Raw genomic sequence first — 17,480 nt, 5'->3', positions numbered from 1 at the left:
TTCCCTCATGGTTTTGGTTTGGGGGAGGGGGGCCAGTACAGTTGCAGAACATACAGATACAAGTGGAGAAGGGTGGAGACCCTGACCCACCCCCCGCGACTAAGGCGTCCCAAGGGTCCGGATTCACTTTGCGGCGTGCATCACAACACTGCAAAGACGCCACAGACAGACACAAAACTGGATATTTGCATGGATGGGCGGTGCGGTGCAGCCGCTCGCTCACAGTCTCAACATTGCCACGCCTACAAGGAGGAAGGCTCAGGGCTGCATACGGAGGAAAGGAGGTTAGGAAGTCAAGCTGAAAGGCATACACACACACACACACACACACACACACACACACACACACACACACACAACACAACACAACACAACACAACACAACTTCAAGAAAATAAATGGACCGGCCGGGATGGATGGCACTGCAGATTGACCACAAGGGGGAGACGCAGGCCCATGGATGAATGAAAGCAAAGCACCCGCACACACTCGATTCTCGCACGGAGGCTCAACCATCGCACCCCACGGTGTGCTCAGCCCTGAAGATCACCCAAACACAGCAGGAAAACTCGACTGATAAAATGTGGAGGAGGAGAAGAAGATGGAGCAGGCGCACCACTTCTGCAGCCACCCAGGGCACAACAGACGAGCACTATTTTTGACCAGAGGAAATCAGGGGAAAGCGCGAACGCAGTCCCCCACTACCACAAATTATGCAGTCGAGTTTCCCGCATTTGGGGAAATCGCAGGGGTCAGCACACCCGGAGTGCAATGGATGAGCCTCACCCTGGGAGAACCACCTTAGTTTTTTTGATTGAAAGAGCTTTATTTTCCGTTCAGTCATTACAAGTCGTACAATAAATTACAGTCACACAAAGCATGATAGTACAATACACAGCAAAGGTTCCCTAAGCTATACATCGCACACCATGCTACTCTAACATTCAGCTCAATCCTGCAATAGAAAGGCACAAGAGATCAAACAAAAACCAAATAATACAATCTGTGATCGGGGTAGGGGTGTGGGCGACTATGTGGGGGTAGGGAGGGGGCGGATCACAGGGCCAAACTGTTGGGCTGTATCTTCAGGGAGACATGGGAGAAGGAGAGGGGTCTTCACTCCTCTTCTTCCTCATCAACGGCCGAGCTGTCCAAGATGGAATAGTCTCTAAGCAGGTTCTTGATGAACCTGCGGCAGTCCCGGACGGACATGTTTTCCCTGTTGATCACGAGGCGGTTCCTGGCAAGCCACACTGCGTCCTTAAAACAGTTCATAAGGCGCCAGGCCTCCTGGATGGCCTCCACGTCGTGGGTCCCAGGGAACAGGCCGTAAAGCACCGAATGGTACGATAGGCAGCTCCTGGGCACTGAGTCTCTGAGTTCCTGTTCTAGGGCGTCCAACAGACCCTGTGCAAAGGGGCACTGCCAAAACACGTGGAAAGATGTTTCCTCCACGTAGGGGCAACGGGGGCAGTACCGGGTCTTGCACAGGTTGCGGGCATGCATGAATGACCTGAGAGAGAGACCTCCCATGACGGCCATCCACGACAAGTCCTTGTGTCCATTGGTAAGCCGCTTTGAGGCCACATTGTTCCAAACTGTCTCTGCAGTGGCTGCGGGGAGTCCCGGAGCCAGCTCGGTCGAGTCCTTAGCTCGGATGAGCTTGTGGATTGTCTTTGGCTTCCATAGGTCTGGTTTCAGTCCTTCCAGCTGGTGCTCCCTCACAAACCGGACAACATCCCCATAGAACCAGGGAGTGTTCCAGTTGTAAGGGATGGAGCTGTCCCACTTGTCCCAGCCCAGCTGTCTCCAGAGGGGCATGAGAAGCAAGCGAGACATGGACCTGCCCGCTGAGCCAGTCTTTTCTACAAGAGTCCGCTGCACCGTGACACATGCAAAGGAGGCCCTCAGCAGAGCGGGGATGTCGGGTATTCCCTTCCCACCCTTGCGGGGTTCCTTGTACATCACGGTCCTCTTGACTCTGTCCATTTTGCCCCAGACGAAGCCAAACACTGTCCGGGTGATGGCCTTGCAAACGGTGGTATGGGGAGGCCAGGCCTGTGCGGTATATTGGAGCACAGGCAAAACTTCACTCCGCAGGACAAGTGCCTTGCCTTCCATCGTGAGCTTTCTGGAGCTCCACAGTCCGATCTTTGAGTTTATCCTTCCTAGTCGGTCTTGCCAAGACTTAAGGGCCGCTCCTTCCTTCCCGAACCAGACTCCAAGAATTTGAATGAAGTCCGGCTTAACGGCAAAGGGGAAGGGGGCGGAAGAAGCCAGGTGCCATTCCCCGAAGAGCATGGCCTCCGACTTCCCGCAGTTGACTTTTGCCCCCGAAGCTCTGCCGAAGTCCTCGCAGGTCTGGACGAGTGCAGTCACCGAACGCTGGTCAGCGCAGAAGACGGTCACGTCGTCCATGTAGAGCGAGCACTTGACCTCGTGGCGATCTGGTCCTGGTGCGGTGATCCCTCTGATCTCTCCATTCTGCCGGATAGTCTCAGCGAAGAGCTCTATAACACAAACAAAAAGGAGAGGTGAAAGAGGGCAGCCTTGTCTAACCCCTGCAAGAATGGAAAAGGGGTCAGTCTTCCAGCCGTTCACCAACACCGTGCTGTAAATGTCAAAATACATAACGTTAACAAAAGAGCAAAACATCTTCCCCAGACCCAGCCTGCGCAAAACCCTGTCCATGAATGCGTGGGAGACACGGTCGAACGCCTTCTCCTGATCTAAGCTGACCAGGGCGGCGCGGCCCCCGCGGTCCTGGATGTAATGGACCGTGTCTCTCACAAGGGCAAGGCTGTCGGCAATCCTGCGGCCAGGAATGCTGCAGGTCTGGTCCGGATGGACGATCTGCCCCATGACAGGTTTCAGCCTGTTGGCCAGCACCTTGGCGAGGATCTTGTAGTCCACGTTCAGGAGAGAGATGGGACGCCAGTTTTTCAGGTCACATCTCTCCCCCTTCCGCTTATACAAGATCGTGATCATCCCTTCCCTCAACGACGGAGGCATTCTGCCCCCCACCACCATCTCCTCGTACACCTCCAACAGGTCCGGACAGATCAGGTCACCCAGCGCTACGTAGAGCTCGGCCGGGAGACCGTCACTGCCCGGGGTCCTGCCGGGCTTAAAGGATTTAGCGGCAGAGAGCAGCTCCCCCACCGTCAAGGGATCGTCCATAGCCGCCGCACCTGCGGGATCAACAACGTTAGTGACACCTGACAGGAACCTCTCGGCGGCTTCGGGGTCGGATGACTTGGGGGCGTAGAGGTTGCTGTAGAAGTCGTGGACGACCCCCATCACTTCCTCCTTGCCGCTCCTCATGTGTCCGGTCTCATCTCGTAGCTCAGTCAGGGGCGTGTGGCCGGCATGGAGCTTCCTGAAAAAGAAAGAGTTACATTTCTCACCCTTCTCCAGGTTCTCCACCTTGGAACGAAAGACGATTCGCTTGGATTCCTCCTCAAAGTGCCTTTTCAAGCTCTTTTTGGTCTCCTCCAGCTCCTCCCTGACGTCCCAGCCACACTGGAGCAGGTCCTGCAGGGACCGCAGCTCGCGCTGCAGTTTCCTCAAGTCCCACTTCTTCGCACACGCCTGTTGTCTGCCTTTTGCCTGAAAGAAACAACGGAATTCGACTTTAACATATTCCCACCAATCGCTGATGCACTTGAACAGACATTTGTCATTTCGCCATACAAGGTAAGCATCCCTAAGTTCCTCCATGACCTCCCTCTGCTCCAACAGGGCACAATTCAACTTCCAGGAGCCCGGGCCAGGTGGGAATCCATGGCCCAGAGTCCCCCGGAATCGAATGGCCCTGTGGTCAGAGAAGAAGCAGGGGACCATAGAGTACGACACCTTTCTGACTGCTCTCGAAGTGAAGATGAAGTCTATCCGAGAACGGAGCGAGCCATCGGGGCGGCTCCACGTATAGTTTACGGAGCCGTTCCCGATGGACCCGACAACGTCCTGCAAGGATGCCTCCGTCACCATCTCAATCAGCAGTTTAGACGTCACGTCCAGGTTGGCGGATGTGCCAGAACTGCGCCCGTCCACCTCAATGGGGCAGTTGAAGTCACCACCCAACACTACTGCCCTAGTGGTGGCGAGTTCAGCCCGCAGGGCCTGGAGAACCTCCAGTCGGACATCCCTCTCAGGGGAGGCATACACGTTGATGAGCCGCACGGGCTCACCCGCCCAGGAACCGTCTGCGACAAGAAGTCTGCCACAGACGAGCTCCCGGACGGAATCAAGTGCAAAGTTACCTCCCCTGATCAGGATGGCCACCCCCGCAGACCTATTGTCGCCCCCACCAGACCAGTAGGAAGGGCCGTGAGGCCACTGCCTGGCCAGATGGTTGTAAGACCTAGAAGCAGACAAAGCACATTCCTGCAACATGTAAACATCACACCTCTGGGAATCTAAGAACGTAAGAACAGTCTGAAATCTAAACCAAGCTCTAATACTCCTCACATTAATGCAGAAGATGTTGAGATCAGCCATGGGAATAAAAAAGAGAGGTTAGTTCTGATACTAGTTACCAGTCTGGTCGGACGGGTCCTCTTCTCTGGCGCCTGTCGGCTCCTGTGGCTTCTCGTAGCGCCCTTCCAAGAACTCGTCGTAGACCGTGTTGGACGGAGTGTCCAGGATTTTCTTAACCTCTGGGTCCTGCAGCAGCTCCTCCATAGATTGAGCTTGGACTGGCTCTGCTTGGACCTGCTCCACTTGGGCCTGCTCCATCACCTCCTCTCCTTCTGAAGCTTCAAGGCTCTCGCAGACCTGCTCCATCTCCTCCTCCTCATCTGAAGCTTGAGGGGTCTCGCAGGTCTCGATTATTTTTCTTTTGTGGGACTCTTCTGATACGTTGTCCCTTCCTTTCCTCTTCCTCTGTATGGTACCTGGGGGAGGAAGCACAGGAAAGTCCTCCGAAGGGCGGGCACCAGCAGCTGGAGGGGGGTTAGGTGCTGCTGGGCCAGGAGAGAAAGGAGGCTGGGTGGGGCGGGGGGCAGGAGAGAGTGCCCGGGCAGGGGAGGACGGGGCAGGGGTGGGCCGGGCAGGGGAGGACGGGGCAGGGGTGGGCCGGGCAGGGGAGGACGGGGCAGGGGTGGGCCGGGGTGGGGTACGGGGGGCAGGGGTGGGCCGGGGTGGGGTACGGGGGGCAGGGGTGGGGCGGGATGGGGCAGGAGGGGCGGGGGTGGGACGGGATGGGGCAGGAGGGGCAGGGGTGGGACGGGATGGGGCAGGAGGGGCAGGGGTGGGACGGGATGGGGCAGGGGTGGGACGGGATGGGGCAGGGGTGGGGCGGGATGGGGCAGGAGATGGGGCAGGAGGGGCAGGGGATGGGGCGGGAGGGGCAGGGGAGGGGCGGGACGGGGCAGGGGTGGTGGCTTTCGCCTTCTTACCCTCCTTGGTCGGCTTGGCCATCCGTGGTGTTGGCTCCGGAGCTGGGGCTGGCTTCGGTGCTCTCGCTGCCACAGATGCCCATGTTCTCTCCCTCTGGGGGCAGTCCTTGTAGCTGTGGGCTGCCAGTCCGCAGAGGTTGCAGGTCTTGCTCTTGGGGCAGTCCTTGGTCGTGTGACCTGTCACACGGCAATACCTGCAGGCATCCTCCGTACAGTCCTTGCCCTCGTGGCCCATCTTGCCACATCTCCTGCAGGTCTGCGGCATGTCCGGGTAGAAGATAAGTCCTGTGGAGTTGCCCAAGGAAAATGTCGTTGGCAGGTGCTGTAGTCCGTCTGGAGAAGCAGGGTTCTTGTTGAGTCTGACGACCACAGACCACTTGCAGGTCCAGTATCCGAGTGAGTTCAGGATGCGGGTGGGCTCCCTCACCACGGTGCAGAAGCGCTTCAGGAAGGTCGAGATGTCCGTGCCTGGGGTGTGTGGGTTCCGCATTGAGACCGTCACCCGCCTCTCCTCTCTTTGAATAAGGCAGTTGCCCACAAAGCGAGAGAAAGGGGATTCGGGACTCGCCGCTTTCACCACCTCCCAGTATCTTCTACAGGTCCCAATGGTGGCAAAGGTGATGTAGAAGATTCCCGAAAAGAAGGTTGCTATTCCCAGGGTGTCAGCCGTGGGGAAGCCTTGATCCGCCAGCATCTTCTTGCAGAACACGTCGTGGGACATGTCCGGCACCCTTCCGTCCACGGGCTTGAGCTTCAAGGCAACAGTCTGCCTCATCCAGGGCTCCAGGGTTGGAGCTTCCAGGTTAGGAATTCTGCCGCCCTTCTGCCTTGCCGTGGTGGAGGTTGAAGCTTGCTGTGGTTGGGGCTGGACCTCCAGGCCTTGCCCTGCAGCCTCCTGGGTGGACTTGCTGGTTGAGGCCATGGCTTCTTCCAGCAGGCTCTTTTCCGCTTCCTTGCTTGCTTGTGGAGAGAGGCTTCGCAAAGTCTTCTTTCCCGGGTGGGAGGAGCTATGCAGATCCGGTCCCGGTGGGAGGAGCTATGCAAATCCTTCTCCAGAGGCAGCGAGTTTCTTCGAAAAGATTCTGCGCCGCCTTCCTCTTCGCCGCTGTTCCGGAATTCACCGCCGATTCCCTTCTTCCAGGTTCTTCGTCGGCTTCTTCCGGAGCTGCAGTCTTCAAGATCTTCTCCTTCTTCAGATGTTCCGAGGCAGGCAGGAGACGATCTTCAGGTGGTATGCTCTAGAGAAATGCGGTTCTTATAAGAACGAAAAGTACTGCAATCGTACTACGCAAAATCTCTACCACAATGCTTGGAGTTCTTCAGACCGTAGCGATCATGGTATCTCCCCTGCCAGGTAAGTATCTGATAAGAACAGATACTACACTTGATCTTAGCCAAAAGGCCGAGAAGCACCTCAGTTGCAGTACAGTTGCAGAACATACAGATACAAGTGGAGAAGGGTGGAGACCCTGACCCACCCCCCGCGACTAAGGCGTCCCAAGGGTCCGGATTCACTTTGCGGCGTGCATCACAACACTGCAAAGACGCCACAGACAGACACAAAACTGGATATTTGCATGGATGGGCGGTGCGGTGCAGCCGCTCGCTCACAGTCTCAACATTGCCACGCCTACAAGGAGGAAGGCTCAGGGCTGCATACGGAGGAAAGGAGGTTAGGAAGTCAAGCTGAAAGGCATACACACACACACACACACACACACACACACACACACACACACACAACACAACACAACACAACACAACACAACTTCAAGAAAATAAATGGACCGGCCGGGATGGATGGCACTGCAGATTGACCACAAGGGGGAGACGCAGGCCCATGGATGAATGAAAGCAAAGCACCCGCACACACTCGATTCTCGCACGGAGGCTCAACCATCGCACCCCACGGTGTGCTCAGCCCTGAAGATCACCCAAACACAGCAGGAAAACTCGACTGATAAAATGTGGAGGAGGAGAAGAAGATGGAGCAGGCGCACCACTTCTGCAGCCACCCAGGGCACAACAGACGAGCACTATTTTTGACCAGAGGAAATCAGGGGAAAGCGCGAACGCAGTCCCCCACTACCACAAATTATGCAGTCGAGTTTCCCGCATTTGGGGAAATCGCAGGGGTCAGCACACCCGGAGTGCAATGGATGAGCCTCACCCTGGGAGAACCACCTTAGTTTTGATTGAAAGAGCTTTATTTTCCGTTCAGTCATTACAAGTCGTACAATAAATTACAGTCACACAAAGCATGATAGTACGATACACAGCAAAGGTTCCCTAAGCTATACATCGCACACCATGCTACTCTAACATTCAGCTCAATCCTGCAATATAAAGGCACAAGAGATCAAACAAAAACCAAATAATACAATCTGTGATCGGGGTAGGGGTGTGGGCGACTATGTGGGGGTAGGGAGGGGGCAGATCACAGGGCCAAACTGTTGGGCTGTATCTTCAGGGGGACATGGGAGAAGGAGAGGGGTCTTCACTCCTCTTCTTCCTCATCAACGGCCGAGCTGTCCAAGATGGAATAGTCTCTAAGCAGGTTCTTGATGAACCTGCGGCAGTCCCGGACGGACATGTTTTCCCTGTTGATCACGAGGCGGTTCCTGGCAAGCCACACTGCGTCCTTAAAACAGTTCATAAGGCGCCAGGCCTCCTGGATGGCCTCCACGTCGTGGGTCCCAGGGAACAGGCCGTAAAGCACCGAATGGTACGATAGGCAGCTCCTGGGCACTGAGTCTCTGAGTTCCTGTTCTAGGGCGTCCAACAGACCCTGTGCAAAGGGGCACTGCCAAAACACGTGGAAAGATGTTTCCTCCACGTAGGGGCAACGGGGGCAGTACCGGGTCTTGCACAGGTTGCGGGCATGCATGAATGACCTGAGAGAGAGACCTCCCATGACGGCCATCCACGACAAGTCCTTGTGTCCATTGGTAAGCCGCTTTGAGGCCACATTGTTCCAAACTGTCTCTGCAGTGGCTGCGGGGAGTCCCGGAACCAGCTCGGTCGAGTCCTTAGCTCGGATGAGCTTGTGGATTGTCTTCGGCTTCCATAGGTCTGGTTTCAGTCCTTCCAGCTGGTGCTCCCTCACAAACCGGACAACATCCCCATAGAACCAGGGAGTGTTCCAGTTGTAAGGGATGGAGCTGTCCCATTTGTCCCAGCCCAGCTGTCTCCAGAGGGGCATGAGAAGCAAGCGAGACATGGACCTGCCCGCTGAGCCAGTCTTTTCTACAAGAGTCCGCTGCACCGTGACACATGCAAAGGAGGCCCTCAGCAGAGCGGGGATGTCGGGTATTCCCTTCCCACCCTTGCGGGGTTCCTTGTACATCACGGTCCTCTTGACTCTGTCCATTTTGCCCCAGACGAAGCCAAACACTGTCCGGGTGATGGCCTTGCAAACGGTGGTATGGGGAGGCCAGGCCTGTGCGGTATATTGGAGCACAGGCAAAACTTCACTCCGCAGGACAAGTGCCTTGCCTTCCATCGTGAGCTTTCTGGAGCTCCACAGTCCGATCTTCGAGTTTATCCTTCCTAGTCGGTCTTGCCAAGACTTAAGGGCCGCTCCTTCCTTCCCGAACCAGACTCCAAGAATTTGAATGAAGTCCGGCTTAACGGCAAAGGGGAAGGGGGCGGGAGAAGCCAGGTGCCATTCCCCGAAGAGCATGGCCTCCGACTTCCCGCAGTTGACTTTTGCCCCCGAAGCTCTGCCGAAGTCCTCGCAGGTCTGGACGAGTGCAGTCACCGAACGCTGGTCAGCGCAGAAGACGGTCACGTCGTCCATGTAGAGCGAGCACTTGACCTCGTGGCGATCTGGTCCTGGTGCGGTGATCCCTCTGATCTCTCCATTCTGCCGGATAGTCTCAGCGAAGAGCTCTATAACACAAACAAAAAGGAGAGGTGAAAGAGGGCAGCCTTGTCTAACCCCTGAAAGAATGGAAAAGGGGTCAGTCTTCCAGCCGTTCACCAACACCGTGCTGTAAATGTCAAAATACATAACGTTAACAAAAGAGCAAAACATCTTCCCCAGACCCAGCCTGCGCAAAACCCTGTCCATGAATGCGTGGGAGACACGGTCGAACGCCTTCTCCTGATCTAAGCTGACCAGGGCGGCGCGGCCCCCGCGGTCCTGGATGTAATGGACCGTGTCTCTCACAAGGGCAAGGCTGTCGGCAATCCTGCGGCCAGGAATGCTGCAGGTCTGGTCCGGATGGACGATCTGCCCCATGACAGGTTTCAGCCTGTTGGCCAGCACCTTGGCGAGGATCTTGTAGTCCACGTTCAGGAGAGAGATGGGACGCCAGTTTTTCAGGTCACATCTCTCCCCCTTCCGCTTATACAAGATCGTGATCATCCCTTCCCTCAACGACGGAGGCATTCTGCCCCCCACCACCATCTCCTCGTACACCTCCAACAGGTCCGGACAGATCAGGTCACCCAGCGCTACGTAGAGCTCGGCCGGGAGACCGTCACTGCCCGGGGTCCTGCCGGGCTTAAAGGATTTAGCGGCAGAGAGCAGCTCCCCCACCGTCAAGGGATCGTCCATAGCCGCCGCACCTGCGGGATCAACAACGTTAGTGACACCTGACAGGAACCTCTCGGCGGCTTCGGGGTCGGATGACTTGGGGGCGTAGAGGTTGCTGTAGAAGTCGTGGACGACCCCCATCACTTCCTCCTTGCCGCTCCTCATGTGTCCGGTCTCATCTCGTAGCTCAGTCAGGGGCGTGTGGCCGGCATGGAGCTTCCTGAAAAAGAAAGAGTTACATTTCTCACCCTTCTCCAGGTTCTCCACCTTGGAACGAAAGACGATTCGCTTGGATTCCTCCTCAAAGTGCCTTTTCAAGCTCTTTTTGGTCTCCTCCAGCTCCTCCCTGACGTCCCAGCCACACTGGAGCAGGTCCTGCAGGGACCGCAGCTCGCGCTGCAGTTTCCTCAAGTTCCACTTCTTCGCACACGCCTGTTGTCTGCCTTTTGCCTGAAAGAAACAACGGAATTCGACTTTAACATATTCCCACCAATCGCTGATGCACTTGAACAGACATTTGTCATTTCGCCATACAAGGTAAGCATCCCTAAGTTCCTCCATGACCTCCCTCTGCTCCAACAGGGCACAATTCAACTTCCAGGAGCCCGGGCCAGGTGGGAATCCATGGCCCAGAGTCCCCCGGAATCGAATGGCCCTGTGGTCAGAGAAGAAGCAGGGGACCATAGAGTACGACACCTTTCTGACTGCTCTCGAAGTGAAGATGAAGTCTATCCGAGAACGGAGCGAGCCATCGGGGCGGCTCCACGTATAGTTTACGGAGCCGTTCCCGATGGACCCGACAACGTCCTGCAAGGATGCCTCCGTCACCATCTCAATCAGCAGTTTAGACGTCACGTCCAGATTGGCGGATGTGCCAGAACTGCGCCCGTCCACCTCAATGGGGCAGTTGAAGTCACCACCCAACACTACTGCTCTAGTGGTGGCGAGTTCAGCCCGCAGGGCCTGGAGAACCTCCAGTCGGACATCCCTCTCAGGGGAGGCATACACGCTGATGAGCCGCACGGGCTCACCCGCCCAGGAACCGTCTGCGACAAGAAGTCTGCCACAGACGAGCTCCCGGACGGAATCAAGTGCAAAGTTACCTCCCCTGATCAGGATGGCCACCCCCGCAGACCTATTGTCGCCCCCACCAGACCAGTAGGAAGGGCCGTGAGGCCACTGCCTGGCCAGATGGTTGTAAGACCTAGAAGCAGACAAAGCACATTCCTGCAACATGTAAACATCACACCTCTGGGAATCTAAGAACGTAAGAACAGTCTGAAATCTAAACCAAGCTCTAATACTCCTCACATTAATGCAGAAGATGTTGAGATCAGCCATGGGAATAAAAAGAGAGGTTAGTTCTGATACTAGTTACCAGTCTGGTCGGACGGGTCCTCTTCTCTGGCGCCTGTCGGCTCCTGTGGCTTCTCGTAGCGCCCTTCCAAGAACTCGTCGTAGACCGTGTTGGACGGAGTGTCCAGGATTTTCTTAACCTCTGGGTCCTGCAGCAGCTCCTCCATAGATTGAGCTTGGACTGGCTCTGCTTGGACCTGCTCCACTTGGGCCTGCTCCATCACCTCCTCTCCTTCTGAAGCTTCAAGGCTCTCGCAGACCTGCTCCATCTCCTCCTCCTCATCTGAAGCTTGAGGGGTCTCGCAGGTCTCGATTATTTTTCTTTTGTGGGACTCTTCTGATACGTTGTCCCTTCCTTTCCTCTTCCTCTGTATGGTACCTGGGGGAGGAAGCACAGGAAAGTCCTCCGAAGGGCGGGCACCAGCAGCTGGAGGGGGGTTAGGTGCTGCTGGGCCAGGAGAGAAAGGAGGCTGGGTGGGGCGGGGGGCAGGAGAGAGTGCCCGGGCAGGGGAGGACGGGGCAGGGGTGGGCCGGGCAGGGGAGGACGGGGCAGGGGTGGGCCGGGCAGGGGAGGACGGGGCAGGGGTGGGCCGGGGTGGGGTACGGGGGGCAGGGGTGGGCCGGGGTGGGGTACGGGGGGCAGGGGTGGGGCGGGATGGGGCAGGAGGGGCGGGGGTGGGACGGGGTGGGGCGGGGGTGGGACGGGATGGGGCAGGAGGGGCAGGGGTGGGACGGGATGGGGCAGGAGGGGCAGGGGTGGGACGGGATGGGGCAGGGGTGGGACGGGATGGGGCAGGGGTGGGGCGGGATGGGGCAGGAGATGGGGCGGGAGGGGCAGGGGATGGGGCGGGAGGGGCAGGGGAGGGGCGGGACGGGGCAGGGGTGGTGGCTTTCGCCTTCTTACCCTCCTTGGTCGGCTTGGCCATCCGTGGTGTTGGCTCCGGAGCTGGGGCTGGCTTCGGTGCTCTCGCTGCCACAGATGCCCATGTTCTCTCCCTCTGGGGGCAGTCCTTGTAGCTGTGGGCTGCCAGTCCGCAGAGGTTGCAGGTCTTGCTCTTGGGGCAGTCCTTGGTCGTGTGACCTGTCACACGGCAATACCTGCAGGCATCCTCCGTACAGTCCTTGCCCTCGTGGCCCATCTTGCCACATCTCCTGCAGGTCTGCGGCATGTCCGGGTAGAAGATAAGTCCTGTGGAGTTGCCCAAGGAAAATGTCGTTGGCAGGTGCTGTAGTCCGTCTGGAGAAGCAGGGTTCTTGTTGAGTCTGACGACCACAGACCACTTGCAGGTCCAGTATCCGAGTGAGTTCAGGATGCGGGTGGGCTCCCTCACCACGGTGCAGAAGCGCTTCAGGAAGGTCGAGATGTCCGTGCCTGGGGTGTGTGGGTTCCGCATTGAGACCGTCACCCGCCTCTCCTCTCTTTGAATAAGGCAGTTGCCCACAAAGCGAGAGAAAGGGGATTCGGGACTCGCCGCTTTCACCACCTCCCAGTATCTTCTACAGGTCCCAATGGTGGCAAAGGTGATGTAGAAGATTCCCGAAAAGAAGGTTGCTATTCCCAGGGTGTCAGCCGTGGGGAAGCCTTGATCCGCCAGCATCTTCTTGCAGAACACGTCGTGGGACATGTCCGGCACCCTTCCGTCCACGGGCTTGAGCTTCAAGGCAACAGTCTGCCTCATCCAGGGCTCCAGGGTTGGAGCTTCCAGGTTAGGAATTCTGCCGCCCTTCTGCCTTGCCGTGGTGGAGGTTGAAGCTTGCTGTGGTTGGGGCTGGACCTCCAGGCCTTGCCCTGCAGCCTCCTGGGTGGACTTGCTGGTTGAGGCCATGGCTTCTTCCAGCAGGCTCTTTTCCGCTTCCTTGCTTGCTTGTGGAGAGAGGCTTCGCAAAGTCTTCTTTCCCGGGTGGGAGGAGCTATGCAGATCCGGTCCCGGTGGGAGGAGCTATGCAAATCCTTCTCCAGAGGCAGCGAGTTTCTTCGAAAAGATTCTGCGCCGCCTTCCTCTTCGCCGCTGTTCCGGAATTCACCGCCGATTCCCTTCTTCCAGGTTCTTCGTCGGCTTCTTCCGGAGCTGCAGTCTTCAAGATCTTCTCCTTCTTCAGATGTTCCGAGGCAGGCAGGAGACGATCTTCAGGTGGTATGCTCTAGAGAAATGCGGTTCTAATAAGAACGAAAAGTACTGCAATCGTACTACGCAAAATCTCTACCACAATGCTTGGAGTTCTTCAGACCGTAGCGATCATGGTATCTCCCCTGCCAGGTAAGTATGAGTTGTTCGGCGCCTAGCCGGAGAGGCGCCCCTCGGACGCAGACCACCTCCATTGGTGCGATTTCGGCTCCTTTCCCTCATGGTTTTGGTTTGGGGGAGGGGGGCCAGTACAGTTGCAGAACATACAGATACAAGTGGAGAAGGGTGGAGACCCTGACCCACCCCCCGCGACTAAGGCGTCCCAAGGGTCCGGATTCACTTTGCGGCGTGCATCACAACACTGCAAAGACGCCACAGACAGACACAAAACTGGATATTTGCATGGATGGGCGGTGCGGTGCAGCCGCTCGCTCACAGTCTCAACATTGCCACGCCTACAAGGAGGAAGGCTCAGGGCTGCATACGGAGGAAAGGAGGTTAGGAAGTCAAGCTGAAAGGCATACACACACACACACACACACACACACACACACACACACACACACACAACACAACACAACACAACACAACACAACTTCAAGAAAATAAATGGACCGGCCGGGATGGATGGCACTGCAGATTGACCACAAGGGGGAGACGCAGGCCCATGGATGAATGAAAGCAAAGCACCCGCACACACTCGATTCTCGCACGGAGGCTCAACCATCGCACCCCACGGTGTGCTCAGCCCTGAAGATCACCCAAACACAGCAGGAAAACTCGACTGATAAAATGTGGAGGAGGAGAAGAAGATGGAGCAGGCGCACCACTTCTGCAGCCACCCAGGGCACAACAGACGAGCACTATTTTTGACCAGAGGAAATCAGGGGAAAGCGCGAACGCAGTCCCCCACTACCACAAATTATGCAGTCGAGTTTCCCGCATTTGGGGAAATCGCAGGGGTCAGCACACCCGGAGTGCAATGGATGAGCCTCACCCTGGGAGAACCACCTTAGTGATCATGGTATCTCCCCTGCCAGGTAAGTATGAGTTGTTCGGCGCCTAGCCGGAGAGGCGCCCCTCGGACGCAGACCACCTCCATTGGTGCGATTTCGGCTCCTTTCCCTCATGGTTTTGGTTTGGGGGAGGGGGGCCAGTACAGTTGCAGAACATACAGATACAAGTGGAGAAGGGTGGAGACCCTGACCCACCCCCCGCGACTAAGGCGTCCCAAGGGTCCGGATTCACTTTGCGGCGTGCATCACAACACTGCAAAGACGCCACAGACAGACACAAAACTGGATATTTGCATGGATGGGCGGTGCGGTGCAGCCGCTCGCTCACAGTCTCAACATTGCCACGCCTACAAGGAGGAAGGCTCAGGGCTGCATACGGAGGAAAGGAGGTTAGGAAGTCAAGCTGAAAGGCATACACACACACACACACACACACACACACACACACACACACACACAACACAACACAACACAACACAACTTCAAGAAAATAAATGGACCGGCCGGGATGGATGGCACTGCAGATTGACCACAAGGGGGAGACGCAGGCCCATGGATGAATGAAAGCAAAGCACCCGCACACACTCGATTCTCGCACGGAGGCTCAACCATCGCACCCCACGGTGTGCTCAGCCCTGAAGATCACCCAAACACAGCAGGAAAACTCGACTGATAAAATGTGGAGGAGGAGAAGAAGATGGAGCAGGCGCACCACTTCTGCAGCCACCCAGGGCACAACAGACGAGCACTATTTTTGACCAGAGGAAATCAGGGGAAAGCGCGAACGCAGTCCCCCACTACCACAAATTATGCAGTCGAGTTTCCCGCATTTGGGGAAATCGCAGGGGTCAGCACACCCGGAGTGCAATGGATGAGCCTCACCCTGGGAGAACCACCTTAGTGATCATGGTATCTCCCCTGCCAGGTAAGTATGAGTTGTTCGGCGCCTAGCCGGAGAGGCGCCCCTCGGACGCAGACCACCTCCATTGGTGCGATTTCGGCTCCTTTCCCTCATGGTTTTGGTTTGGGGGAGGGGGGCCAGTACAGTTGCAGAACATACAGATACAAGTGGAGAAGGGTGGAGACCCTGACCCACCCCCCGCGACTAAGGCGTCCCAAGGGTCCGGATTCACTTTGCGGCGTGCATCACAACACTGCAAAGACGCCACAGACAGACACAAAACTGGATATTTGCATGGATGGGCGGTGCGGTGCAGCCGCTCGCTCACAGTCTCAACATTGCCACGCCTACAAGGAGGAAGGCTCAGGGCTGCATACGGAGGAAAGGAGGTTAGGAAGTCAAGCTGAAAGGCATACACACACACACACACACACACACACACACACACACACACACACACACACAACACAACACAACACAACACAACTTCAAGAAAATAAATGGACCGGCCGGGATGGATGGCACTGCAGATTGACCACAAGGGGGAGACGCAGGCCCATGGATGAATGAAAGCAAAGCACCCGCACACACTCGATTCTCGCACGGAGGCTCAACCATCGCACCCCACGGTGTGCTCAGCCCTGAAGATCACCCAAACACAGCAGGAAAACTCGACTGATAAAATGTGGAGGAGGAGAAGAAGATGGAGCAGGCGCACCACTTCTGCAGCCACCCAGGGCACAACAGACGAGCACTATTTTTGACCAGAGGAAATCAGGGGAAAGCGCGAACGCAGTCCCCCACTACCACAAATTATGCAGTCGAGTTTCCCGCATTTGGGGAAATCGCAGGGGTCAGCACACCCGGAGTGCAATGGATGAGCCTCACCCTGGGAGAACCACCTTAGTGATCATGGTATCTCCCCTGCCAGGTAAGTATGAGTTGTTCGGCGCCTAGCCGGAGAGGCGCCCCTCGGACGCAGACCACCTCCATTGGTGCGATTTCGGCTCCTTTCCCTCATGGTTTTGGTTTGGGGGAGGGGGGCCAGTACAGTTGCAGAACATACAGATACAAGTGGAGAAGGGTGGAGACCCTGACCCACCCCCCGCGACTAAGGCGTCCCAAGGGTCCGGATTCACTTTGCGGCGTGCATCACAACACTGCAAAGACGCCACAGACAGACACAAAACTGGATATTTGCATGGATGGGCGGTGCGGTGCAGCCGCTCGCTCACAGTCTCAACATTGCCACGCCTACAAGGAGGAAGGCTCAGGGCTGCATACGGAGGAAAGGAGGTTAGGAAGTCAAGCTGAAAGGCATACACACACACACACACACACACACACACACACACACACACACACAACACAACACAACACAACACAACTTCAAGAAAATAAATGGACCGGCCGGGATGGATGGCACTGCAGATTGACCACAAGGGGGAGACGCAGGCCCATGGATGAATGAAAGCAAAGCACCCGCACACACTCGATTCTCGCACGGAGGCTCAACCATCGCACCCCACGGTGTGCTCAGCCCTGAAGATCACCCAAACACAGCAGGAAAACTCGACTGATAAAATGTGGAGGAGGAGAAGAAGATGGAGCAGGCGCACCACTTCTGCAGCCACCCAGGGCACAACAGACGAGCACTATTTTTGACCAGAGGAAATCAGGGGAAAGCGCGAACGCAGTCCCCCACTACCACAAATTATGCAGTCGAGTTTCCCGCATTTGGGGAAATCGCAGGGGTCAGCACACCCGGAGTGCAATGGATGAGCCTCACCCTGGGAGAACCACCTTAGTGATCATGGTATCTCCCCTGCCAGGTAAGTATGAGTTGTTCGGCGCCTAGCCGGAGAGGCGCCCCTCGGACGCAGACCACCTCCATTGGTGCGATTTCGGCTCCTTTCCCTCATGGTTTTGGTTTGGGGGAGGGGGGCCAGTACAGTTGCAGAACATACAGATACAAGTGGAGAAGGGTGGAGACCCTGACCCACCCCCCGCGACTAAGGCGTCCCAAGGGTCCGGATTCACTTTGCGGCGTGCATCACAACACTGCAAAGACGCCACAGACAGACACAAAACTGGATATTTGCATGGATGGGCGGTGCGGTGCAGCCGCTCGCTCACAGTCTC

General features: G+C 56.7%; 4 non-coding genes and 3 pseudogenes across 4 annotated transcripts; all 7 read right to left on the bottom strand.

Moving 5' to 3' along the window:
• Window positions 1-673: 673 nt before the first annotated feature.
• Window positions 674-808, bottom strand: LOC130337146 (U1 spliceosomal RNA; annotated as a pseudogene).
• A 5,836-nt stretch (window positions 809-6,644) lies between these two features.
• LOC130343217 (U2 spliceosomal RNA) lies at window positions 6,645-6,813 on the bottom strand (annotated as a pseudogene).
• A 643-nt stretch (window positions 6,814-7,456) lies between these two features.
• LOC130337190 (U1 spliceosomal RNA) lies at window positions 7,457-7,591 on the bottom strand (annotated as a pseudogene).
• A 6,714-nt stretch (window positions 7,592-14,305) lies between these two features.
• On the bottom strand, window positions 14,306-14,469 carry LOC130336947 (U1 spliceosomal RNA). The gene has a single exon (XR_008878058.1). It is a non-coding gene; the product is annotated as a U1 spliceosomal RNA (small nuclear RNA).
• Window positions 14,470-15,206: 737 nt separating this feature from the next.
• LOC130336925 (U1 spliceosomal RNA) lies at window positions 15,207-15,370 on the bottom strand. The gene has a single exon (XR_008878057.1). It is a non-coding gene; the product is annotated as a U1 spliceosomal RNA (small nuclear RNA).
• A 743-nt stretch (window positions 15,371-16,113) lies between these two features.
• LOC130336914 (U1 spliceosomal RNA) lies at window positions 16,114-16,277 on the bottom strand. Its single transcript, XR_008878056.1, has one exon. It is a non-coding gene; the product is annotated as a U1 spliceosomal RNA (small nuclear RNA).
• A 737-nt stretch (window positions 16,278-17,014) lies between these two features.
• On the bottom strand, window positions 17,015-17,178 carry LOC130336903 (U1 spliceosomal RNA). Its single transcript, XR_008878055.1, has one exon. It is a non-coding gene; the product is annotated as a U1 spliceosomal RNA (small nuclear RNA).
• Window positions 17,179-17,480: the final 302 nt, after the last annotated feature.

The sequence above is a fragment of the Hyla sarda genome, chromosome 1, assembly GCF_029499605.1.
Source record: "Hyla sarda isolate aHylSar1 chromosome 1, aHylSar1.hap1, whole genome shotgun sequence".
NCBI classification, from domain to species: domain Eukaryota; kingdom Metazoa; phylum Chordata; class Amphibia; order Anura; family Hylidae; genus Hyla; species Hyla sarda.
This window is presented reverse-complemented; position numbering and strand designations above follow the sequence as displayed.